At 43.5% G+C, this 27933-nt stretch overlaps 1 long non-coding RNA gene across 1 annotated transcript; it reads left to right on the plus strand.

Moving 5' to 3' along the window:
- LOC109279228 (uncharacterized) lies at positions 1-27339 on the plus strand. The gene is made up of 4 exons (XR_002086093.2): positions 1-675; positions 1647-2069; positions 2349-2644; positions 26968-27339. It is a non-coding gene; the product is annotated as an uncharacterized LOC109279228 (long non-coding RNA).
- The last annotated feature ends 594 nt before the right edge of the window (positions 27340-27933 follow it).

Below are 27933 nucleotides of genomic sequence, written 5' to 3' on the forward strand. Positions count from 1 at the left end.
CCCTGGATAGTCTCCTTTGGGAGCTTATCCCTTCCTTAAAACACCATGCTTTCTTGAGTCATCGGACTGTCCTCCCAACTATTAAGACAAAAACCGGCTGAGGAAGCTTGATTGCGAAATAGCAGCTTAAATTCAGGCCCCAATATTGTGCTTAAAATGAAGGTCTCACTTTTTGCCATCTATTTTTATGGGATTTGTAGGCTATTGTACCTGCACAGTCCAGGCCCTTAAAGTTGGCCTGCCTTGATATGGGTCAGAACAACACCACTGACCCCATAAAAAGAGAGGGCCCTCTGACTTTTTCTGTAGGTCGTCAAAGGCAACAGGATGTTCACTGGGAGGTGCACGGGGTATAGCTTAGAGACTCTGGACTATCAGAGCAACTCCTTCTTCCTTCCCCTCTCTAACAATGCTCTGTGCTCTACCCAGAAGGGCTGGAGACGGCAATGAAGCTCACTGGGGTTCTACTCATACCTCGTGGGGCTGCATAAAGATCCACTCCTTTAGAGAAAAAAGAACCCGCCTCCGATTCCAGGCCGAGAACCAGAATGTCATTCCTGAAGTAACCCGTGCCCTGTAGCATCTGGACCATCAGCTCATCGAGGAAGTATCATGTTTGATACATAACTCCCACCCCCGACATTCCAGGATCAAATATTGAATGGAACTTTAAAGGTAAAGTCAGATTTCAAATAATTATTTGGTGAATTATTTCATAAAAATAAAATGAACATAGAGCTGACTCTCCAGTTTTAATGAAAAGTGGTTAGGTGTAGCTAATTAAAAAAAGGAGAATTAGCACAGCTTTAACCAGTTGTGCTGGAAAGCATGAGCCCACGGGTTCTGGTAATTCTTACCTGGGATCTGGTGCAGAAATCAGAAATGCTTTTCAAATCAAATGTAAAGTTCCAAAAGGAACAAAAATGAAAAATCACCCCTCGCTGTCTGTTTTTGGAAGAGAGACTGTTTTATTAATACTAGATATTGCCTATCAATTCTTTGCACGCATATAAAGTTAAGTCTTTCTCTGTACTTAATGCCTTTAATAACTAGTGCAAATATTACAGTCATTTCTTATATCTCATTGATTTGAAAGCTCATTTTCCATTCAAGTGCAATGCTTTGTTTAAAGAGCAGCTACCTGAATACAGCTGTGAAAAATCTAGAGTTACATACATCTTCATTGACTATTTTTAGATTCACTAAGCAATATTTGCTTTCTCTGTCTCGAATGCATTTGCAATATACATATATATGTATAGGGGTGTGTGTATGTGTGTGTGTGTGTGTGTGTGTGTGTGTATTCCAGAAACATAGTGAATATACTTAATGCTCTACCCAGAAGGGCCCTGTTGTTACAAATATCTTCAATCTGAAAAAAAGGAAAATGGTAATATCTGTTTCCAGACTCTCTGGACCCTGCAAATACCAAAATTACTATAGGTACACTTCTGTTTTGCCTTAGCTACAGTTTATTTATGCTGATCACATTCCCAGAATGATATCTCACACCCTTCAGCAAGGAGGAGGGACTGTTGATTCAGGTGGCTGGTGAGAAATAATGTTGATAATTATGCAGAAAACAGCAAGTCACTTCCCCTCCATTCCCCCTTCCCCCAAATTTGTTATTCTATTCTTTCTTACAGATGACATAGGTAACTGAACTGCCTCTGGGGAAGCATTGTTCCAATTCGAAGCAGTTTCAAGCAGTTTCCGGGTGAATAATGAGATCAGAGCTGTAAGAGCCCACCAGGTTCTCCAGCCTGATTCTGTCAAGGAAACTGAAGAGCAGAAAAGTAAATTTATGTGCCCAAGGTCACTTAGCTAGTTCGCGTTTCCAACCGGAACTTACTTCGGACATCCCGCATCCATGCGGACAGTCCTCACCTTCGGTCTGCGGTTCCTGCTGGGTATGGAAGCCCTGCTCCCCAGGAGATTTAGAACATTCTTCCCAGGATGGCACAGCATCTCCAGACACTCCCGCCCCAGAAAACCATCCGCCTGCTGCAGCAAATGCCTGCCTGTGTCCTCAGGGCTACACTCCCTGGGACAGGGGTGCTCCCCTGCAGGTGGGTATAGCCCTGTGCTTTCCACCCTTCCCGCCTAAACTTCTTCTTGCCATCTGGGCTCCACGCACCATCTTCCAGGGCCCTTCCACGTTCGCACTCACCATCACCCCGCATGGGGGGCGGTGGGGCTGCATTTCTCATCTCCCCATCCTCCCTATGCCCACAATGCCTTTTCCCTCCGTGGGCCGGGCAGCAGGGACGCTATAGCCATAGAATGCTAACTGCTAAAACTGCCTGCGTGGATCCCCATCCCCCCCCCACTTTTTTTTTTAATTTAAGTAACGCTGGAGCTGTTCCTGCCACAGCAGCCCTGACCCAGCTGGCAGAGGCCCATCTGCTCTGAGACCGGCCTCCCTGCCTCCTTCCAGCACCACATGGCGGCTGGACACTGAGGGCCTCGCTACCCTCCCGTGGAAAGACCGAGCACAGCAGAAGACCTTGAACTGACAAGAAATGTTCCATCCCTGTTAACCGAGGGTGACTATCTGCCGGCCGGCAAGCCACCGTGATTTTCATCAGGGCGGCCGGATTTAGGAAATACAAATACAGGACGCCCGGTTGCGTTTGCCTTTCAGGTAAACAAATACTTTTTTTTTTTTTTTTTTTTTTTTACTATTCAACTATGTCCCATGCAGTACTGGGGGCCTACTTATTTTTTTTTTTTTTTTTTTTTTTTTTGGGACAGAGAGAGACAGAGCATGAACGGGGGAGGGGCAGAGAGAGAGGGAGACACAGAATCGGAAACAGGCTCCAGGCTCCGAGCCATCAGCCCAGAGCCTGACGCGGGGCTCGAACTCACGGACCGCGAGATCGTGACCTGGCTGAAGTCGGATGCTTAACCGACTGCGCCACCCAGGCGCCCCATGGGGGCCTACTTATACTAAAATATTATTCTGTGGCTGAAATTCAGATTCACCGGGGTGACCTGCAGTTTACCTGGCAACCCCATTTTAACATTCCATCAAAATGAACTGAAAATTTTCCCGTGCAACACAGGGTCTGCAGTTGCAGCCAGGGTGGAGGAAAGCAAGTACGGCTGCGATGCCTTTGCCGCAGCAAAGAGGTGATTAGACGTCTGGTATGTTCTGCATTAGGCATTAAGCACATGCCACCCGTGCCTACCAAAGTGCCTCCTTCAAAGCCTGGGCAATGATTTACAAAGCAGTAAAAATGGAAATTCACTCACCCCCAAATCCAGCCGGGGGGTGGGGGGGGGGGGCGGGGAGGGCGGGGAACATCAAGTCCTGCCTGCAGTTACCAAGGAAAAAGAGAAACAAACTGTGACAAAACCGAATCATTGCAAAAGTGTTTCCTTGCACAGAAGCAGAGCGCTGATAACAGGGAGAGTGGATTATGTAACAGCTTGCCATCTCCAAATGGAGAGTCTTCCTGGGATCCTTCCATGTTGGAGGTGCTGCGGCTTGTGGTCACACACACACCCACACCCACACATACATTCTCCACCTACTCCCCCACCTCCCGGCTTCGAAATGCATCAGCTTTGACTTTGGCTGACTCAGCAGTCTGGAACGAATTGCTTCCAGTCAACTTTGCTTCCAGTCAACTTTGCGGCTCGCTTAAAATACCTTAAGGACTACTTTGACTCATGCGCAGAAACAGTCTTGTATTTATCCTACAATTCAATGGAAGGCCTCTGATGTGCAAAATACTGTGCAAGCCAGTGAGGGAGGATGGGATGTGGGGTGTGACGGAGGACGGGGTGGGACAGGACCAACACAGTCCTGTCCTCAGAGACCTCAGAATCCAGAGCGAAAGACTCCCAAAGACGTGCTTCCTGCACCAGAAGTACAAACATGTGCTGTCCAGAAAAATCAGTTCCACATTTGGGAAGGAAGAGGTGAAGACAAGGGGGTAGGAATGCGAAGCCAGGGAGGTAGGAAACATGCATGCTGGACTCTTATCCACTTTATAAAGTGATGTATGCATGCATGCAGGAAGAATCTCAATGTATTGTCTAAAGCACATGTGCGGGGCGCCTGGATGGCTCGGTCAGTTAAGCATCCGACTTTGGCTCAGGTCATGATCTTGCAGTTTGTGGGTTCAAGCCCCACACTCGGCTCTGTGCTGACAGCTCAGAGCTTGGAGCCTGCTTTGGATTCTGTGTTTTCCCCTCTCTCTGAGCCTCCCCTGCTTGTGCCTCTCTCTCTCTCTCAAAAATAAATAAACATTTTAAAGCACATATCCAAATAAATAATGTTAAACTGAATTCAAAAGTACGAAAATGTAATGGGCTACAGCCTTACTTCTGTCAGTAGAGGAAAACTCAATGTATAAATTGATTCGATTTACATTTCAGTTACCAAGGCCCGGCCATTTAGGATGGTCTAAATCTAAAGACGGAAGCATGCGGAAATTTTGTCTTTGAGTACATAATGTCATGAACTGTGTGAGCACAACTCAAAACACTGGAGGAAATGCTAACGTACACCTCTTTGCCTACGAAGAAGATTGCTACTAAGCAAAACATGAAATATTTCTTTTTCAAACATCTGAATCCCGACCCAGAAGCGAATGTACAAACTGCCGTCTTGTTATTTTCCAACGAAAATACAGGGATAGTTTCCATGCAGCCACCAGGCGGTATCACTGTCCTGTAAAACCTTCCAGCTCAGCTCCCCCCTTGGCCCACAGCACCCCCGTGCCACCTTCCCTGCCTGCCTCCCCCACAAGCCGACTACCTGCCACTCTCATTTCACCTCTTCAGCCACACTGGCTTTTCTCTCCTATCCCAGAACACGCCCAGTGTGGTCCCATTGCAAGGCCTTCCTGTTTGCTGTTTCCTGGGCACGGAGTGTTCTGTCTGTGGTTCTTGCCATGGTTGCTCATTGTAATAAAGGTCTCAGCTCATAGCTCAGCCTCACAGCTGGGCTTTCCCATCTCATCCTGTCTGAGGTAGCATACCCCATACAAAGCATTCTTTATCACATTTTACCGTCGTCTTCATACTTCCTAGAATTATCTGCCAAACTATCATTTCAATGTCTGTCTTCCAATAAGGGCAAAAATCTTGTCTTGGCCACGATAGCATCCCTTGGGCCAAGGACAGTACTTGGCACAAAATAGGTGCTCGACAAACATTTGTCGATTGAACAAATAAATTCCAACTCCCAAGAGTTGCACTTACGTTAGAAAGGACACGCATATTCACGATGGGAACCAGGCCCCAGACTTTTCACTTTCAGAAATGCCCAAAGGAAAATGCATCCAATTTCCACTAATAACAACTGTGTATGATTTATTGGGAAGAATTCTTGTGCTCTAGAAAATTTTAAAATTAAAGGAAGAATGTTTACTCTTCCTGACTTTCAGTCTTTTTCTTCACTTAAAACATTTCGGGGGCGCCTGGGTGGCTCAGTCGGTTAAGCGTCCGACTTTGGCTCAGGTCATGATCTCATGGTCATGAGTTCAAGCCCCGCATCGGGCTCTGTGCTGACAGCTCGGAGCCTGGAGCCTGCTTCCAATTCTGTGTCTCCCTCTCTCTCTCTGCCCCTCCCCCACTCACATTCTGTCTCTCTCTCTCTCAAAAACAAACATTATAAAAATTTTCTTTTTAATTTCAATAGTGAGGCCTACCAAACCCCTGCCTCTCTGACAATTTTCATCATTGAAAGATGGTTGCTTTTACCCCACCTTTGTAGGTTTGGAGAAAGGAAACCCACTTCTAAGTGTATCTTTAAAGGCACTAGGCAAGGATTCCTATGGCGTCTAGGTCCGTGGTGGTATCTATACTAGTCTTTGGTCTCTTGAGTTTGACGTCTTCCTCGGCCTCTTTCAGCACGTTAGCCAAAGTCCTGTACTGGGCCTGGCTTCCCACCCATGCTTGGACACCACCTTGATTTCCGTATGTCCCACATGCCTAAGTGACAGTCACCAATGGAAGTCTTTTATCATAATCCTTTGTGTTCTCATCAGCAAGTGTATCTTGAGATTTAACACTCTTCAAGGGCGAGGACCAGGTTTATAGAATTCTCTCAGTACAACCTCAGTCTACAGGAGAGGGAGGGTGAGTATAGTCAGCGCACGGAGGGCCTCCCTGCATCTAATTAGGTGATGTCTGTTCTCTCTCGTTACCATAAAAAATCTTTTACAGACTTTGCACACAACACTGGCATACATGAATAATCTTGAAAACTTTAAAACTAAGGACAGCTAATAGTTTCGTGTTCCTCCCGCTGCTCTGTTGAAGCTCATATCAAATCAGAAATTAGATTATCTGGAGCCAGAAAGGCAATAGGCAGCTGCTTGTTTCTGGAAACAGCCACCTGGCTTTGTCCATGTTCAGGCTCCACAGCAGCCATGGATTCAAGCTGCCTACAATAAGAAAAGAGGAAAACGCTACAAAAAGCCACCCCTTCCCACCTCCAAATTCTTCACCGGGACTTGCTTGGTGCTCACAAGACAGGCTGGGGGCACGGTGGTGAGGCTGGTATGTGCCATAACCAAGGAACACTGAGTTCAGGGAAGCACCTCTTACAGAGCAAGCCCGCTCTTTGGGGGAAGAGGCTACCTCATCCCTCGGGCTGCTCCCTACACACTCAACCCTGAGAAGTGGCCAGGAGGAGGCGTGAGAGCCTCGCTCGCATTCTTGGCACACCCAGTAGGAACTTGCAGGCACCCACATGGCGGATCGCCTCTCCCAACGAGGTCGAGAGCCAGTCTCAGAGGACCCGGCACGGGGAGTTCTTCCACTGAATGGGGAAGATCCTTCTTCTGCCCGTTACGCCTCGGCCATGGGCTTGCCGTTTGGGACGGGAGGGTATGACATAGTGGAAGTGAAACCTGGGAACCTGCCTCTTCTGTTCTGAGGGACCAGAGGAGGCAATGAGAGAGGAGTAGGAGGGCAGAAGGGAGACGTGCCACCTCCATATGGGGGGTGTCGAGACCAGGGTCCCTCGGGACGGGTGAGAGGAGACCGGGGAAATGCTGAGGGCATCAGTCAGGACTCTGGGTGGGGGTCACCTCAGACACCACCCCTTCCCCCACAGACCTGGGGCCACCACGGCCAAGAAGCAGACTCAGCCAGGCAGCATGGTCAGGAGATGGGGGGCTGGACGGTAGCTTTCCAGAGCTGCTCTTTGTACCATTGCGGTGTGGCTCAGACCCAGACGGTCCCGCAGGGACCCAGAAGGGGGTGTGCTGGACCTAACTTGTGTGCCTCCCTACACTCCTCTGGCCACGTGCTCCTGGGCCCAGTCAAGTGACAGGGAATGACAACAAGATAGGCAGCCACTGGGCGGTCCAGGACCACCTCCTGCAAAGCCTAATTTGAGAATCCTTTCTCCCCAAAGCCTCAGAGATCAAGGACGGCCCTCATATACCCAGATACCAACTGGAAGCAATGAACAGAGAGAAGAAGTCACCCCAGAAGACTGCTTCAACCATTCCTGATGGAGAGTTCCATTGCTTTTCGACAGATTCAAATTTTAAACAAAAAGAAGACAATTGAGATCGTAAGAAATAGAAATATTTTTCATCGCTAAGTCTAAGTGGTCCCTGCTATCCCAGAAAGAATATCCGTAAAAGGTGAAAGAAATTCTCCTTGCTCTGCAAGTCTGCGTGCTTGTGAGCTGTTTTGCGGCCCTGCTAGAATTTGCCGGAGCACTGGTGAGAGCCTTTGCGGTGGGCCAGGATTACAGGTCCGGGAGCACTGGAATCCACCCTCAATGGACCTTGTGAAGGGGAGATTAATTCTTTCCTTACCTTGAAATGTGGCTGTTCCGCTGGCTCCGTAATCCCAAGGCACGGCTGCAGACCGCACAGGCCCACAGGAGCCAGACGGGTAATGGAAATGGGCCAAGTGGACTGTCTGAGAACTGCGTCCAGGGGACACAGCCCTGTAAGCCACAGCCCAGTCACTGTTGCCCCCTACGGAAAAGACAGTGCAGTGCTCCCAGATAGTAGTTTTCATTACCCAGGCAGAAAGATAGCCTCATTTTAAGCCCACAATAACCCAATGAGGAGCACTATTATTATCCCTATTTTTCAGACGAGGGAAAAAAAAAAAAAACACAACTCCTTACTGAGTTAGAGTCCTGAGGCACAGGGAGGTTAAGTGACTCCAAGGTCAAACGAGTCAAAAGGGGCAGAGCTGGGATTCAGACGCAGGCAGTCTGGCTGCAGAACATGCCTGCTAATATGGCATAATTCTGCTGACTTTTTCATTAGTCGGAAATTAAGACCAAAAAATATTAATCTCCCAATTTAAATACTCAAGTGTTAAAAAAAAAAAATACTCTGCAAGCCAAAGAAAACCAGAGTGTGGGCCAAGATAGGGCTTGTGAGTTGCCAGCTTGTGTTTGGTGTCCCAAGAGAGTAAGTTATGGGGTATCCTTGGAAAGCTGTGTTTTTCTTTTTGCTTCCCCCCACCCCCACCATATATTCATAGCAGAGTGAAAACTTACAGCTTTTCCTTCAGCGTAGTCAAGTTGTGCACCTACCCACTTGTAGCAGTAATGCTTCCATTGCTCAAAATATTTCTGAATTCCTCTCTTGGAATTGCCTTCAGAAAGGTTTACAAGTCAGCTATCTTATTTTGTAGCCATAGCTTCTTTTTTGATGAAACCAGCATTTCCCTGCGTGGTTCCAATCATCTTCACCAGATGTGGCTCTGAATCACTTTCAGCTATTTCCAGAAATCACATCCATTCTGAATGCATGGCGACTGACTGCCCAGGGAATTGTTCGCAAGAATGTGTTCTCAAAATCATTAAAATAGGTTTACAGCCTTCAGGATAACAACATTTGAAAGGACACACCAATTCATCTCCTCACGTTCTTATTGGTTCCAAAACCAGCCACTGATATATGGCTTCATCTCCTTTATGTTACCCTAGGCTGGATTTTGCGAGTGATGCTGTGATATTATCTCTTGTAAATTCTGCCTTGTGAAATCAATCATTCCCTCCATGCCCCAGTGCCACAAATTATGAACAAGGGACAGAAACTTGAATGGTCTACAATGAAACAATTAAAGATAAGATTACTATCTGATCCAGCTACCCGGTATATATACCCCAAAGAACTGAAAGCGAGGTCTTAAACAGGTATTTGTACACTCATGTCCATAGCGGCATCATTCACAGTAGCTAAAAGGTGGAAGGAATCTAAAGGTCCACTGACAGATAAACGGTCCCTAGAGTAGTCAGACTCATAGACACCGAAAGCACAATAGTGGTTGCCAGAGGCTAAGGGAAGTGGAGAATGGGAGTTGTTTAATGGACACAGAGTTCCAGTTTTGCATGACCAAAAAAGTTCCGGAGATAGGTTGCAGAGCAACGCGAGCCTACGGAACACTATTGACCTATACACTGAAAAAATGGTTAAGATGGAAAATGGTGTTATGTGTATTTCGCCACAATAAAAAATAAAACAGTAAAGGAAGCCACCATTCTCCTCTATAAAACACAACACAACACAACACAACACAAGCCACTCCACAAGAGCATATCTCTTGCATGTGTCGCATCTCAGCAGGCTCGAAAGACCCTCTTCACGGATGGGCCCCGATCCGCAGGGCTGTTTGGGAACCACTGGGCCAGGAATCTCATGCTTCTAGGAGGGGGCCCAGGTTCTAAGCGAGAGACGGAAAAGGAGAAGTAGAGTGGCTCTGGCCTCAGCACCCAAGGGAGTTTACCCAGGACAGGGCAGCTCCTAGGGGGCGGGGGTGGGGGGGTTGCAGAGCGCAGATGTGTCCCCCAGCCCATGGAAGCCTGCCAGTCTCTGGCCACTCTTGACTTCAGAGGAGGAATCTGAGCTCTGGAACATGTAATCTTATTTATTCCTCTCAGCGCGGGGTAATATTCAACTATTTTAAAGATAAGAACTAATCAGTCAAATGGATGCTTGCTGAGTGTGGGGCAGGGATCTGGAGCTCTCTTCCTGCTTCACTACTTGCTCTGCCTTTGCTGGGGGGCTTCCATGGCACTTGGGGGGGGTCCTGAATACCAGCCGGCACACAAGTGTTCCCGTCTCTCCCCTCACCACCTTTATTGAGGCACAACTGACAAATGGAAATTAAATGTATTTACAGCATACAACATGATGTTTCAATATATGTACATGTGGCAAAATGACCATCATCAACTTAGTTAACATGTTCATCATGTCACACAATTAACTTGTGCGTGCGTGTGTGTGTGTGTGTGCAGAGAACATTTAAGACTTATTCTCTAAGCAAATGTCCAAGTGTACCAAACAGCATCGTTACCTATAGTCGCCATGCTGTGTATCAGATCTCCAGAGTGTATTCATTCCGCGTAACTGCAACTTTGGGCCCTTTGCCCAACGTCACCTCCTCCTGCCCCCTCATCCCCTGGCAACCACCATTCGACTCTTTGTTTCTGTTTGACTGTTTTAGATTCCACATATAAGTGAGATCATGCAGTATTTGGTTTTATTTCGCTCAGCGTAATGTCCTTCAAGTTTATTGATGTTGTCTCAAATAATAGGATTTCCTAATTTTCCAAGGTTGAATAATATTCGTGTGTGTGTGTATACCACATTTTCTTTATTTGTTCATCTGTTGATAGACATTTAAGTTGATTCCATATCTTAGCTATTGTGAATAATGCTGCAGTGAACATGGGAGGGCAGATATGTCTTTGAGATCCTGATTTCCTTTCCTTTGGGTATATACCCAGGAGGAGGATTGAAAGATCGTAATATATGGTTCTGTTTTTAATTTTTGAGGAACCTCCATACTGTTTGCCATAACGGAGGTACGAATTTATGTTCCCACCAACAGCATACAAAGGTTCCCCTTTCTGCACACCTCAGCCCTCATCGGTTGTCCTTTTGATAATAGCCATGCTTTTTTTTTTTTCAATATATGAAGTTTATTGTCAAATTGGTTTCCATACAACACCCAGTGCTCATCCCAAAAGGTGCCCTCCTCAATACCCATCACCCACCCTCCCCTCCCTCCCACCCCCCATCAACCCTCAGTTTGTTCTCAGTTTTTAAGAGTCTCTTATGCTTTGGCTCTCTCCCACTCTAACCTCTTTTTTTTTTTTTCCCTTCCCCTCCCCCATGGGTTTCTGTTAAGTTTCTCAGGATCCACATAAGAGTGAAACCATATGGTATCTGTCTTTCTCTGTATGGCTTATTTCACTTAGCATCACACTCTCCAATTCCATCCATGTTGCTACAAAGGGCCATATTTCATTCTTTCTCATTGCCACGTAGTACTCCATTGTGTATATAAACCACAATTTCTTTATCCATTCATCAGTTGATGGACATTTAGGCTCTTTCCATAATTTGGCTATTGTTGAGAGTGCTGCTATAAACATTGGGGTACAAGTGCCCCTATGCATCAGTACTCCTGTATCCCTTGGGTAAATTCCTAGCAGTGCTATTGCTGGGTCATAGGGTAGGTCTATTTTTAATTTTTTGAGGAACCTCCACACTGTTTTCCAGAGTGGCTGCACCAATTTGCATTCCCATCAACAGTGCAAGAGGGTTCCCGTTTCTCCACATCCTCGCCAGCATCTATAGTCTCCTGATTTGTTCATTTTGGCCACTCTGACTGGCATGAGGTGATATCTGAGTATGGTTTTGATTTGTATTTCCCTGATGAAGAGCGACATTGAGCATCTTTTCATGTGCCTGTTGGCCATCCGGATGTCTTCTTTAGAGAAGTGTCCATTCATGTTTTCTGCCCATTTCTTCACTGGGTTATTTGTTTTTCGGGTGTGGAGTTTAGTGAGCTCTTTATAGATTTTGGTACTAGCCCTTTGTCCGACATGTCATTTGCAAATATCTTTTCCCATTCCGTTGGTTGCCTTTTAGTTTTGTTGGTTGTTTCCTTTGCTGTGAAGAAGCTTTTTATCTTCATAAGGTCCCAGTAGTTCATTTTTGCTTTTAATTCCCTTGCCTTTGGGGATGTGTCAAGTAAGAAATTGCTACGGCTGAGGTCAGAGAGGTCTTTTCCTGCTTTCTCCTCTAAGGTTCTGATGGTTTCCTGTCTCACATTCAGGTCCTTTATCCATTTTGAGTTTATTTTTGTGAATGGTGTGAGAAAGTGGTCTAGTTTCAATCTTCTGCATGTTGCTGTCCAATTCTCCCAGCACCATTTGTTAAAGAGACTGTCTTTTTTCCATTGGATGTTCTTTCCTGCTTTGTCAAAGATTAGTTGGTCATACATTTGTGGGTCTAGTTCTGGGGTTTCTATTCTATTCCATTGGTCTATGTGTCTGTTTTTGTGCCAATACCATGCTGTCTTGATGATGACAGCTTTGTAGTAGAGGCTAAAGTCTGGGATTGTGATGCCTCCTGCTTTGGTCTTCTTCTTCAAAATTACTTTGGCTATTTGGGCCTTTTGTGGTTCCATATGAATTTTAGGATTGCTTGTTCTAGTTTTGAGAAGAATGCTGGTGCAATTTTGATTGGGATTGCATTGAATGTGTAGATAGCTTTGGGTAGTATTGACATTTTGACAATATTTATTCTTCCAATCCGTGAGCATGGAATGTTTTTCCATTTCTTTATGTCTTCTTCAATTTCCTTCATAAGCTTTCTATAGTTTTCAGCATACAGATCTTTTACATCTTTGGTTAGATTTATTCCTAGGAATTTTATGCTTCTTGGTGCAATTGTGAATGGGATCAGTTTCTTTATTTGTCTCTCTGTTGCTTCATTATTAGTGTATAAGAATGCAACTGATTTCTGTACATTGATTTTGTATCCTGCAACTTTGCTGAATTCATGTATCAGTTCTAGCAGACTTCTGGTGGAGTCTATCGGATTTTCCGTGTATAATATCATGTCATCTGCAAAAAGCGAAAGCTTAACTTCATCTTTGCCAATTTTGATGCCTTTGATTTCCTTTTGTTGTCTGATTGCTGATGCTAGAACTTCCAACACTATGTTAAACAACAGTGGTGAGAGTGGACATCCCTGTCGTGTTCCTGATCTCAGGGAAAAAGCTCTGTTTTTCCCCATTGAGGATGATGTTAGCTGTGGGCTTTTCATAAATGGCTTTTATGATCTTTAAGTATGTTCCTTCTATCCCGACTTTCTCGAGGGTTTTTATTAAGAAAGGATGCTGAATTTTGTCAAAGGCCTTTTCTGCATCGATTGACAGGATCATATGGTTCTTCTCTTTTCATTTATTAATGTGATGTATCACATTGATTGATTTGCGAATGTTGAACCAGCCCTGCATCCCAGGAATGAATCCCACTTGATAATGGTGAATAATTCTTTTTATATGCTGTTGAATTCGATTTGCTAGTATCTTATTGAGAATTTTTGCATCTATATTCATCAGGGATATTGGCCTGTAGTTCTCTTTTTTTACTGGGTCTCTGTCTGGTTTAGGAATCAAAGTAATACTGGCTTCATAGAATGAGTCTGGAAGTTTTCCTTCCCTTTCTATTTTTTGGAATAGCTTGAGAAGGATAGGTATTATCTCTACTTTAAACGTCTGGTAGAACTCCCCTGGGAAGCCATCTGGTCCTGGACTCTTATTTGTTGGGAGATTTTTGATAACTGATTCAATTTCTTCGCTGGTTATGGGTCTGTTCAAGCTTTCTATTTCCTCCTGATTGAGTTTTGGAAGAGTGTGGGTGTTTAGAAATTTGTCCATTTCTTCCAGGTTGTCCAGTTTGTTGGCATATAATTTTTCATAGTATTCCCTGATAATTGCTTGTATCTCTGAGGGATTGGTTGTAATAATTCCATTTTCATTCATGATTTTATCTATTTGGGTCATCCCCTTTTTCTTTTTGAGAAGCCTGGCTAGAGGTTTATCAATTTTGTTTATTTTTTCAAAAAACCAACTCTTGGTTTCGTTGATCTGCTCTACAGTTTTTTAAGATTCTATATTGTTTATTTCTGCTCTGGTCTTTATTATTTCTCTTCTTCTGCTGGATTTAGGCTGTCTTTGCTGTTCTGCTTCTATTTCCTTTAGGTGTGCTGTTAGATTTTGTATTTGGGATTTTTCTTGTTTCTTGAGATAGGCCTGGATTGCAATGTATTTTCCTCTCAGGACTGCCTTCGCTGCATCCCAAAGCATTTGGATTGTTGTATTTTCATTTTCATTTGTTTCCATATATTTTTTAATTTCTTCTCTAATTGCCTGGTTGACCCATTCATTCTTTAGTAGGGTGTTCTTTAACCTCCATGCTTTTGGAGGTTTTCCAGACTTTTTCCTGTGGTTGATTTCAAGCTCCATAGTATTGTGGTCTGAAACTATGCATGGTATGATTTCAATTCTTGTATACTTATGAAGGGCTGTTTTGTGACCCAGTATATGATCTATCTTGGAGAATGTTCAATGTGCACTTGAGAAGAAAGTATATTCTGTTGCTTTGGGATGCAGAGTTCTAAATATATCTGTCAAGTCCATCTGATCCAATATATCATTCAGGGCCCTTGTTTCTTTATTGACCGTGTGTCTAGATGATCTATCCATTTCTGTAAGTGGAGTGTTAAAGTCCCCTGCAATTACCACATTCTTATCAATAAGTTTGCTTATGTATGTGAGTAATTGTTTTATATATTTGGGGGCTCCTGTATTCGGCGCATAGAGATTTATAATTGTTAGCTCTTCCTGATGGATAGACCCTGTGATTATTATATAATGCCCTTCTTCATCTCTTGTTACAGCCTTTAATTTAAAGTCTAGTTTGTCTGATAGAAGTATGGCTACTCCAGCTTTCTTTTGACTTCCAGTGGCATGATAAATAGTTCTCTATCCCCTCACTCTCAATCTGAAGGTGTCCTCAGGTCTAAAATGAGTCTCTTGTAGACAGCAAATAGATGGGTCTTGTTTTTTTATCCATTCTGATACCCTATGTCTTTTGGTTGGCACATTTAGTCCATTTACATTCAGTGTTATTATAGAAAGATATGGGTTTAGAGTCATTGTGATGTCCGTAAATTTCATGCTTATAGCGATGTCTCTGGTACTTTGTCTCACAGGATCCCCCTTAGGATCTCTTGTAGGGCTGGATAAGTGGTGACGAATTCCTTCAGTTTTTGTTTGTTTGGGAAGACCTTTATCTCTCCTTCTATTCTAAATGACAGACTTGCTGGATAAAGGATTCTCGGCTGCATATTTTTTCTATTCATCACATTGAAGATTTCCTGCCATTCCTTTCTGGCCTGCCAAGTTTCAGTAGAGATCGGTCATGAGTCTTATAGGTCTCCCTTTATATGTTAGAGCACGTTTATCTCTAGCTGCTTTCCGAATTTTCTCTTTATCCTTGTATTTTGCCAGTTTCACTATGATATGTTGTGCAGATCGATTCAAGTTATGTCTAAAGGGAGTTCTCTGTGCCTCTTAGATTTCAATGCCTTTTTCCTTCCCCAGATCCGGGAAATTCTCAACTATTATTTCTTCAAGTACACCTTCAGCATCTTTCCCTCTCTCTTCCTCCTCTGGAATGCCAATTATGCGTAGATTATTTCTCTTTAGTGCATCACTGAGTTCTCTCATTTTCCCCTCATAATCCTGGATTTTTTTCTTTTTCTCAGCTTCTTCTTTTTCCATAATTTTATCTTCTAGTTCACCTATTCTCTCCTCTGCCTCTTCAATCCGAGCCATAGTTGTCTCCATTTTATTTTGCAACTCGTTGATAGCATGTTTTAGCTCCTCCTGGCTGTTCCTTAGTCCCTTGATCTCTGTAGCAAGAGATTCTCTGCTGTCCTTTATACTGTTTTCAAGCCCAGTGATTAATTTTATGACTATTATTCTAAATTCACTTTCTGTTATATTGTTTAAATCATTTTTGATCAGTTCGTTAGCTGTTGTTATTTCCTGGACGTTTTTCTGAGGGGAATTCTTCCATTTCTTCATTTTGGATCATCCCTGGAGTGGTGTGGGACTTCGGGGCACTTCCCCTGTGCTGTCTTGAATGACTTGCATTGGTGGGCAGGGCCGCAGTCAGACCTGATGTCTGTCCCCAGCCCCCCCTGGGGCCACAGTCAGACTGGTGTGTGCCTTCTCTTCCCCTCTCCTAAGGGCGGGATTCACTGTCGAGTGGCGTGTCCCATCTGGGCTACTTGCACACTGCCAGGCTTGTGGTGCTGAGGATCTGGCGTATTAGCTGGGGTGGATTGGCAAGGATAATAGCCATTCTAACAGGTGTGGAGTGATATCTTATTGTGCTTTTGTTTTGTATTTCTTGATGACTAGTAATATTGAGCATTTTATTTATTTATTTATTTAAGTTTATTTATTTCTTTATTTATTTTGAGAGACAAAGAGAGCACAAGTGGGGGAAGGAAAGGTAGAGAGGGAGAAAGAGAGAATCCCAAGCATGCTCCTCACTGTCAGGGCAGAGCCCAATGCAGGACTTGAACCCACGAACCGTGAGATCATGACCCAAGCTGAAGTCAAGAGCTAGACACCTGGGGTGCCTGGGTGGCTCAGTAGGTTAAGTGTCAGTCTTCGGCTCAGGTCATGATCTCGCGGTTTGTGAGTTTGAGACCCGCATCGGGCTCTGTGCTGACAGCTCGGAGCCTGGATCCTGCTTTGCATTCTGTGTCTCCCTCTCCCTCTGCCCCTCCCCTGCTCATGCTCTGTCTCTGACTTTTTCAATAATAAATAAACATAAAAAAATTTTTTAAAAAGAGCTGTATGCTTAACCAGCTGAGCCACCCAGGCACCCCAATGTTGAGCATTTTAAAATTTATCTTCCAAAGAAGACAAATGTATTTTTTTAATGCCTTCTTTTGAGAAATGTCTATTTAGGTACATTGACTATTTTTTAATAGAGTTACCTATTTTCTTGCTGTAGCATTCTTTGAGATCCTTATATATCTTGAATATTAACTCCTTATCAGATATATAGTTTGCAAATATATTCTCCTGCTCTATGGATTGTTGCTTTATTCTGTTGACTGTTTCCTTTACTGTGCAGAAGCTTTTTGGTTTGATGCAGTCCCATTTGTCTCTTTCTGCTTTTGTTGTCTGTGCTTTTGGGGTCATACCCAAAAAAATCATTGCTCAGACCAATGTCAAGAAGCTTTTCTCCTATGTTTTCTTCAAGTAGTTTTCAGGTATTATGTTTCAGGTATTATGTTTGAGTCTTTACTCCATTTTGAGTTGATTTTTGTATATGGTGTGAGATAGGGTATGGCTTCATTCTTTTGCACATGGGTGTCCAGTTTTCCAACACATTTATTGAAGAGACTCTCCTTTCTCCATTGTGTATTCTTGGCACCTTTGTCAAAGATCAACTGACTGTAAATACATGGATTTATTTCCAGGCTCTATTCTGATCCATATGTCTGTTTTGATGCTAACATCATACTGTTTGGATTACTATAGCTTTGTAGTAAATTTTGATATCAGGAAGTGTGATGCCTCCAGCTTTGTTCTTTTTGTACAAGATTGATTTGGCTATTTGCGGTCTTTTGAAGTTCTACTGAATTTTAGAATTGTTTGTTTCTATTTCTAGCAAAACTTCCATTGGAATTTTGGAAGGAATTGCACCGAATCTGTAGATCACTTTGAGTAGGACAGTTTAATAATATTAACTTCCAGTCCATGAACACAGGATAGATACCTTTCTATTGTTTTGTGTCCTCTTTCATTTCTTTCATGATGTTTTATAGTTCTCAGTGTACAGATATTTAATCTCCTTCCTGAAATTTATTCCTAAGTATTTTATAGCTTTGCTATTATAAATAGGGTTGTTTTCTTAATTTATTTTTTGGATATTTTGATATCACTGTATAGAAATGCTACTGGTTTTTGCATGTTGGTTTTATAATTTGCAACTTTACTGAATTTTAATACATCTAACAGGTTTGGGGGGGGATCTTTAGAATTTTTCTCTATATAAGATGATGTCATGCACAATATTTTAATATCTTCATGACAAGTAGAATCATACTGGTGAACACCAACTCAATACTGGCTTGCCCTTTAAGTTCCTAATGAAGCTCTTTCTGAAATCTTCCAAACTCTGAGGAGGGAGGAGATTTGTCTGTATCTGGAGCAAGTTGGTTAGGAAAAACCAAGTGATCTCGATCAGGTTTATGGGTGTAGGGGGGAGTCAGGAGGAGGGAGTCAGCAGCTGGCCCCCTGGAAAATCAGGGAAGAGCCAGGTAAGCTGTGGTAAGGATGTGGGCAAAAAGAAGTTGGAGAGAGTGCGTGGAAAAACACCTCTCCCTTCCCTCTTTGCAAGGATGTGTGGGGAGCCCTGGCATAAATAATTAACCTTGTAAACCTTAAAAGTAAAGACAGTTAATAGTTTCAGCTTTCTGCCTCCACTCTTGTGGAGCTTGCAGCAAATCACAACGCAGATGTTCTAAAGCCAGCAAACCAAATAAAGAACCGGTTAGTTCAGGAAAAAGTGAGTTTTTGTACACATTCGGGCTCCATGGTGTTTTGGCATCTTGTGGGCACAGTCTCAGTGTAACCTCCTTTCCCTTCTTTCACCGGGAGGTGATGACATTGACAGACAAGAAAGCTGGAAGCCAAACAGGAAAAAGAATAGACAGCAAAGGGCCTGGAGAACATCCCAGAAGAATTAAATGGCAGGCAGCACCTCCCATTGGAGCAGCTTTGACCACCATCAGGTTTAAACTTGAGAATCCTCCCCACGCTGGGTGGCGGTGCGTGTGTGTGTGTGTGTGCGCGCACTCGCACACTCATATATGTGCACCTCTGTTCAAGCACACACAGGTGCTGCTGCTCATGTTTTGATGCATAAACAGAGAGATGTAGACAATGTCACAGTTCCAGGACAGCAAAGAATTAGCGGAAGAACCGGGAATAAAGACTAATCTCTGACATAGTGAAGCAGGTTTTTACAGCTACATTTACTCTATATTTCCCTCCTGTTCACTTCTATCTTCTGTCCTCCTCACTCCGCATTCACAGAATCTATAATTCAGAATACGTCTGCAGTATGGTTGAGTTTGGGAAAAATGATCTCGGGCAGTAGGAAACAGGAGAAAACTGATGGAGGGAGAATGGCGCGTGGAATTGCTGAATATAATGTTTGTTGAGTGAATGAGTGATTGGCTAGAACGGAAAGAGCTAGGAGGTACTAGACTAGTTAGGAGGTGGACAATAACAGCAACCACACTGAACACTTCCTGGGTATTTTCCATATAGCCATATCTCAATTTACTGTGCTTTGTTTTATTGTGCTTTGCAGATATTGTTTTTTTTGGGGGGGGGGTTGTTTTTTGTTTTTGTTTTTGTTTTTTTGTTTTTTGGTTTTTGGTTTTTTTTTACAAATGAAAGGCTTGTGATAACCCTGCATTTAGGACTTTCAATAGAGAGGAGAAGTCAGGGCCTGGCTTCAAAGCTTCAAAGACAGGCTGACTTTTTGGGGCCAATGCAGCTGGGGACTTTAGGTTGAAGTCAGTGCTCATTTACCATTTCAAAGCTCCTAGGGCCCTTAAGAACTATGCTGAATTGGAGCACCTGGGTGGCTCAGTCAGTTAAGGGTCTGACTCTTGGTTTCAGCTCAGGTCACAATCTCACGGTTTGTGAGTTCAAGCCCTGCATCCGGTTCTGCGCTGGCCGTGCGGAGCCTGTTCAGGATTCTCTCTGCCCCTCCCCCATTCTCTCTCACTCTCTCTCTCTATCAGAATACATAAACTTTAAAGAAAGAGAAAATTATGCTGCATCTACTCTGCTTGTGCTCTATAAATGAAACAACAAGGCCTGGGTGACAGCACATCTATTGACAACATGGTTTACTGAATATTTTAAGCCCACTGTTGAGATCTGCTGCTCAGAAAAAAAGATTCCTTTCAAAATATTACTGCCTGTCGACAATGCACCTGGTCCCCCAAGAGATCTGAAGGAGATGTACAGTGAGGTTAATGTGTTTTCATGCTTGCTAACACATCAGTTCTTTAGCTCATGGATTAAGGAGTAATTTTGACTTTCAAATCTTATTAAGAAATATTTAAGAAATTTTATAAGGCTAGAGCCAACATAAACAATGATTTTTCTGATAGATTTGGGCAAAGTAAATTGAAAACCTTTTGGAAAGGATCCACCATTCTAGATGCCATTAGGAACATTCATGATTCATGGAAGAGATCCAAATATTGGCAAGAACAAGAGTTTGGAAGAAGTTGATTCCGACCCTCGTGGATGACTGGGAGGGATTCAGGACTTCAGTGGAGGAAGTCACTGCAGACGTGGTGGAAATAACAAGAGAACTAGAACGACAAGTGGGGCCTGACGATGTGACAGAATTTCTACAATCTCAGGACAAAACATGAACAGACAAAACATGAGGCTGCTTCTCATGGACGAGCAAAGGAAGTGGTTTCCTGAGATGGAGTCTACTCCTGGGGAAGACGCTGTGAAGATTGTGGAAATGACAGCAAAGGAGTTAGAATATAGAATATGACATAAACTTAGCTGGTAAAGCAGCAGCAGGGTTTGAGAGGATTGACTCCAATGTTGAGAGACGTTCTGCTGTGGGTAGAATGCCATCCAACAGCATCACGTGCTACAGAGAAACCGTTAGTGAAAGGAAGAGTTGATCGACGCAGCAAACCTCACTGTTGTCTTATTCAAAGAAATTGCCACAGCCACCACAACCTTCAGCCACCACCACCCTGATCAGGCAGCAGCCTTCAACATCTAGGCAAGACCCCAAGATCAGCGAAAAGATTATGATTTGCTGAAAGCTAAGATAGGGCTAGCATTTTCTAGCAAGATTTTTAAATCCAGGTATGTACATTGATTTTAGACGTAATGCTATTGCACACTTAGTAGACTACAGTATAGTGTAAACACAACTGTTGTGGGCACTGGAAAACCAGTACGTTCATTTGACTTGCTTTATTGTGATGTTTGCTCTATTGCGGCTATCTGGAACCACACCTGCAAGGTCTCTGAGGTGCGCCTATACGTTCTCTCATTTAACTCTCACAGCAGCTCTTTCGGGGTAAATACTATTGTCATCCCCACTACATGGATGAAGAAACCAAGGCTTAGAGGCACAGGTGCGCAGGCAAATGCTGGAGGGAGGAGGATGCTAATTTGTAGCATTTGCCAGCGTTCACGGCATAAAACATCCCCAAGGTGAATTTCAACCTGCCAACAGGAAGTCACTGGACATAGACTTGGGAAAAGATGCACAAACTCTGTTCCCCTGTGCCAGCTTGGGCCAGCTCTGGCACGGGTCTGCTTAGGGGTTAAGCAACTTCCCTAGAAGCGCTTCCCTGCACATCAGTGGCAGAGCCAGGGCTCAAACCCTGGTCTCGCTCTAGACCACCCTTCTAACCAACGCGCTATAGCACCCCTCCTCAATCACCAGGTTGTGAAAAGGGTCTGCATTGGGGAGGTGACAAAGGCAAAAGAGAGGAAAGAATGGAAGAGAGGTTTTGCAAAAAGCACTCTAAAAGACCAACATTTTTCACTGTTTTAGCCCGGCAGTCTGCAAAAGCAGAGTTCAAAGATCGATGCCTAATATCAGGTGCCAAAAGAGAACTGTGCTTTGACCTTAGCAGAAAATTACGTAAACTCTCCCTGAACGAGAGACTTCTTAGGGAGAATTAAGAGGCGGTACAGAGAGAGTTCATTTGGGAAGAATTAAAGGAACTTTCCTATACAATCGCTCCAATTCTGGCCAAGGGGTGCAGCACAGAGGGGGAGCTCCATAACATCTCTTGATGTTATCTTATGACATTAAAGAACCAGCTTTCAATAGGTATTCCAAAGGCAAAGACAGAGGGTGGTGGTGTTGGGGGTAATTTCCAAATTCTGCCTGTAAGCTTCTGTGTCGCCTTCTGGATCCAAGCTTGACTGCTGTGGTAAAGACCATGGCTTAATCAGGGCCAATGGCACATTGGTGCTGTATTCGATAAGTATGGAGTACAGTGTGGGAAAGTGGAAAGAGCTCTGGACTGGATTCTAGTCCCAGTCCTGCCATTATGGCCTGGACGATCTTGGGTATGCCCCCCAGAGCCTGTTTTTGCCACTTACAACACAAAAGGTTTGGACTAGATTAATTTTTTTTAATCCATTTCAGCTCTAAAAGCCTACAATACCGTGACACTTAAATATATTCATTTGCTAAGTCCTATGCTTCACAAAGGAACTCTGATGAAGCAAATCTAACTCGAAAATACAGTAACAATAACGCAAACACTTACATGGTACCTATTTGCACCAGGCATTGTTTTAAGTGCTTTATTCGTGTTAAATCATTTAATCCTTACAGCAATCATTTGGAATAGGTGATATTATATGAGATGATAGATGTTAACCAAAGTTACTGTGACAATCATTTCGCAATATGTATGCTAAGCCATTATGCTGTATACCTTAAACAATCTGTGTATCAGTTATAACTATAAACCTGGGATGGGGGAAAACGGGTAATATTATTATTTTCATTTTGCAGATGAGGCAACAGAGGCACAAAGTGGTTATATAATGGGGTAGGTGCCTCATCCCTATTATGTGGATGAAGAAAGTAAGGCTTACAGGCGGTGATGTGCTGGTGGCAGAGGATGGGAAGGGTCCACATGACTGGGCCCAGGAGCACGTGGCCAAAGGAGTGTAGGGAGGCACACAAGTTAGGTCCAGCACACCCCCTTCTGGGTCCCTGCAGGACTGTCTGGGTCTGAGCCACACTGCAATGGTACAAAGAGCAGCTCTGGAAAGCTACCGTCCAGCCCCCCATCTCCTGACCATGCTGCCTGGCTGAGTCTGCTTCTTGGCCATGGTGGCCCCAGGTCTGTGGGGGAAGGGGTGGTGTCTGAGGTCACCCCCACCCAGAGTCCTGACTGATGCCCTCAGCATTTCCCCGGTCTCCTCTCACCCGTCCCGAGGGACCCTGGTCTCGACACCCCCCATATGGAGGTGGCACGTCTCCCTTCTGCCCTCCTACTCCTCTCTCATCGCCTCCTCTGGTCCCTCAGAACAGAAGAGGCAGGTTCCCAGGTTTCACTTCCACTATGTCATACCCTCCCGTCCCAAACGGCAAGCCCATGGCCGAGGCGTAATGGGCAGAAGAAGGATCTTCCCCATTCAGTGGAAGAACTCCCCGGGCCGGGTCCTCTGAGACTGGCTCTCGACCTTGTTGGGAGAGGCGATTCGCCATGTGGGTGCCTGCAAGTTCCTACTGGGTGTGCCAAGAATGCGAGCGAGGCTCTCACGCCTCCTCCTGGCCACTTCTCAGGGTTGAGTGTGTAGGGAGCAGCCCGAGGGATGAGGTAGCCTCTTCCCCCAAAGAGCGGGCTTGCTCTGTAAGAGGTGCTTCCCTGAACTCAGTGTTCCTTGGTTATGGCACACACCAGCCTCACCACCGTGTCTCCAGCCTTTCTCACGAGCACATGGGAGTCCAGTGAAGAACGTGCAAATGGGAACAAAAATTGTTTGCTCCAAAGGGCTCTATATTCTTACATTAGTCACATTCAGCCTTTAGCAACTCATTAAGAATCTTAGTTAAATCCTTGTTACCAACTTCGACCCATCCAGCAGCATCTGTTCTGGCCAAACAGGTGCTCATGGCCCATTTCTCCTTGGAGGTGCCTGTCTTCCCTTAGATTTCAAGTTCGTGGGTTGACCTACAACCTCAGCTCTCTGACAGGTTCAGGAAAAGTTGTGAATTTGCAGATTTTTTGGCAGACCGTCACTGAATCGATTAAGGCCTAAAACCCTGAAGAGAAAGATCATGATAAACCAACTGAATGAAATGATTCAGCAGTAAATAGACAAATTAGAGAACAAACCAGTGAGCAAGAAGAGAAGTCGCCTGGATATCAAAACCATAACAAGGAGTGAACTGAGCTGCAAGTGAGTGGTACAGATGACTTGGTTTTCATTGGAATCCTTTCTGAATTATGCAATCCACACCCATGTTCATATATTCCTCTGATAAAAGGGTTTTAAAGTTATGGAAGGACACAAAATCTTATTAATCACAAAGTCAGAAAAATAAGCAAAGCATTCCAGTCGTATGTTGTTGGTGGGTGCCTCAGTGTGGGAATATAACAGCAGAAAAACAGAACCCAAATCTGTCTCACTGAGAGAATCTGAACCAGCTTCTCTCCAAGAAACAGAAATTAGAAATCCAGGAAGTGCTGGCCGTCATAAACTTGGCATATCTATGCCTCCCTTTTACCTATTCAATGACTCATATTAAAAAAAAAATTGAGTTTCAGTGGCACAAAGTCAGCATCTAAGAGTATCCTTAAAATTTGTATTCATATAATTAAGTTGCAGGCTTCACACGCTGGGATTACTGTCCGGACAAGCAGAAACACTGCAGTGGTAACAACAATTCACGTTGGCTTCATTCAAGTTTCATTCCAGCAAAGAAACGCTTTGCCATCTGCTGACACCCGACAGTTACCTGGGTTGGAACCCGAGTTCCCAGACAGCCTGGCACCCCTAAACTATCCAAGCCGTGTTAGGGTGCTACTTGTCTCAAATCACTTTCTTTAGGCAAGCATTTCCAGAAACACGTTTACAGGAAGGCATGAGTCATAATGATATGATATGTAATATTTTAGCCGTTAGTGAATTCCTTGGACACTTTCCATTTGGTTGCTTAGAACTTAGTTTGAAGAAGTTAACTAGCTTTCACTTACTATAAGATGAATCAGATCAAGCAGACCTTTGAAACTTTGGAAATGTCGAACAATCTTAACAGCTTAAAGGAAGGGGGAAGGCACCAAAATTTGGATTGCTGGTTCCCGCAGTGGCCCAGCTGCTCTTCAGAAAAACAAAAAACAAATTCCTATAATCTCATGTATCTTCACATAAACAGATAAATAAAAACCAAGACGCTCTAACAAAAAATATACTGAATGGCATCTGAGAAAAGTCTGATGTTACCAAATGATAGGCAGTCTATAATCTCCCTTCTTCCTGGGGAATTAGGGTGTTTGAAACAGACAGGGTCTTGAGCAGAACAGAGCTTTGCAAAGAGAGGATTCCTACTGCTTCCAAAAATGGATAGTGTTACTCATAGTCACGGCCAAGTTTTCCTGAGGTCAGAAGCTTCTAGTTGGTCAGCAGCCTCCCCTAATTCCAAGCCTCCCACTTTACTAGGCAGAAGGAGGAGGTTTTTTATTGCAAAGCTGCCAATGCAAGGGCTTTTCACACAGATGAGTTTCTAACCACAGCCAGCGGAGGAAAAAAAATATATTTTCTTTGGGTGGGAAGAACATTCTTCCAGTGAATAAAAAGTTGTATTCCTTCTGTATCGTTACTGAGCATATATGCAACAGCAGTTTGTGAAGCTGCTAATTAGCCTGGAGGAGCTGTGTGGTTAGAAGCGAAGAGTATGGGCTCTGAGGCCAGATTGCTCGGTTCAAGTCTTGTCTCTTCACTTCTCTGTGACCTTGGAGAAACTGTTACACCTGTCTGTGCCTCTGACATTTTCATCTGTGTAATGAGAATAATAAGGCTGTAGTGAGGACTAAGTGAGTTATTGCCTACAACAGGCTTAGGACAGAGCCTGGGTCACAGAAAGCACTCAGCAGATGTTACCTACGATTACTTTGGTGGCAAACTTCTCACGTCTCAATTGCTTGCGATGCACAAAGCATCCTCTACCGGCCAGCAGAGGAGAAACATGAGAATTCCCATTGGGTATTTGTTAACTGGGCCTTCTCCTAAAGCCCTGCCCCATAAAGCATTTTCCTCAATCATCTTCTGGTCCTTGAGGTCACTGGCAGCTTGGTGGTTCCATTATGCCAACTGAGGAATTTATATGGATGCTTTACAGATCACCTCTATAGCTTATATTGGGCCCACTGGCCCGATTCTTGGGTTACGTTAGGGTTTATGCACTCATAGGATAAATTATTGTTGTCTTTTAGAACAAGAACCAGGATGCTATTTGTATGTCAATTAGAAGATTTTAGAACTTCAGCAAAATAGATGGTTGCCTATGTTATAATGTTATTATAAGTTCTTTTATTGAAGTAGAATACATATGCAAAAAAGGGTACAAATATTAAGTGTACTGCTCCATAAGTTATCACAGGGTGTAGAAACCTGTATAATCATCATCTTAAGACAAGTCACTGCCAGAACCTTAGAACTTCACCACCCCACCCATTCTCTCTCCACATGATCATTCCTTCCCTCTTATTCAGAAGTAACCACTGTCCTGGCTTCTAACATTATACATTAGCTTTTCTGTTTTTGAAACGTATATAAATAGAATAACAGAGAATGAATTGCCACTCATTTCTTTCATTTTATATTAGAATTATAAAATCACATAAGCTGTTGCACGTAGTTTGCTCTGAACATTGATTTCTATGTCATCTGGTGCCCTTATGCAAGCATTTCTGATGAGTGTATACCTAGTGGGGAAATGATCCATCACTTGGTATGTGTATGTTCACCTTTAGTAGATAACGCCAAACAATTTTCCACAGTATTTGTACCAAAGTGCACTCGTGTTAGCCATGTGTGAGTTTCGGTTGTCCCATATCCTCACCAAAACTGGCTATTGTCAGTCGTGTGATTTTTCACGTTGGCCATTTTCGGGTGAGAGTGGAAGTATCACACTGGGATTCCAATTGGCACTTCCCAGATGATTCACTGTGTGAATCATCAGATGCTCCATTAATGAATCTCGGATGCTTTGTTGTATGCAATCTTTTATCCATTAAGATTATTATATGTATTATATAATTTTTTCTTATTTTATAAATATGGTAGATTGCATGGATTGATTTTCAAAAGTGAAAATAACCTTTCACTCCTGGAATAAACCCAGTTTGATGGTCTTCATATTTTTGCTCAATTCAATTTGGCAATTTAGGATTTTTGCACCTATGTCACAAAAGAAACTAACCTACAATACTTTTTCTTGTAAAGTTCCTAGGTTACACTGATATTATAAAACAAGATTCAAAGTGTTAGTGTTATCTCTTCCTTAAATCCAGGCTTGAAGTTTTGCTTTATTTTGCTTTACAGGAAGGCCGTTGTTGTTAACTTCTTAAGCAGAACCTTAGGAAAGTGCACGTAAGTATACTGCAGTACATTTTCACAAAGTGAGTAATGGCCATGTGGCCAGCACCCAGATTGAGAAACATAATCAGCACATAATCAGCACATAATTAGCATTCCAGATGCCCGTTTCTTGTCTACTTCCAGCCATTTATCCCCTTCCCAAGGGTAACTGCTATCCTGAATTCTGAGACCATTACAGTAAAACCTTGGATCATGAGTAACTCGTTCTGAGTGTTCTGCAAGATGAGCAAAGATTTCTCACAAATTTTAACTTGTTAAATGAGCAATGTCTTGCAATATGAATAGTACGTGATGCCGAATGTCACATGATCACAACCGAGCCAATGATTCTTCTCCCTCTCTCGCTCTCCCTCTCTCTTTCTGCGGGATTGTGCGTAATTGTCTCCCATGTTCAGATGCTTGGCCTCAGGCTGCAGTGTTTGGCAGAAATCAGTGACGTTTCAGAATGTTGGAAGGTGACCACAACCGGCACTAGGGTATTTTTTGTCACTTCAAATCACCTATGGAAAGTCCTTTGCTTTTCCATACAAAAGTAAGCTTAGGAATGCTTTGCTTCCTTCCAGGTCATGCTGCCTGCCTTTCCTCTGCTGCCTTATTGCCAGTTACATTAAATACAATATGACAAGAGTTTATTAATACTTTACTGTAGTCAACATCCGTGTGCAAGCATATACAATGGCCCCCATGTACAAAAAGATTCCATTGAGCCAATAGACAGCAGTGATTCTGTTAGTGATAGTGAAAGTCGTCCTACAAAATAACCCTCCTCTCTCTTGTCCCCCTCACATCAGCCACTAAGGGTTTCAAAGGTAAGTGCAGGCTAATTTGTTTATTTTCCTTATATTTTGTATTTTCTTGATTATTTTGTATTATATTACAGTATTATAATCATTTTTATATGAATAGTTT

This window comes from Panthera pardus, unplaced genomic scaffold (assembly GCF_024362965.1).
Source record: "Panthera pardus isolate Hobbes unplaced genomic scaffold, ASM2436296v1 HiC_scaffold_13, whole genome shotgun sequence".
NCBI lineage: Eukaryota > Metazoa > Chordata > Mammalia > Carnivora > Felidae > Panthera > Panthera pardus.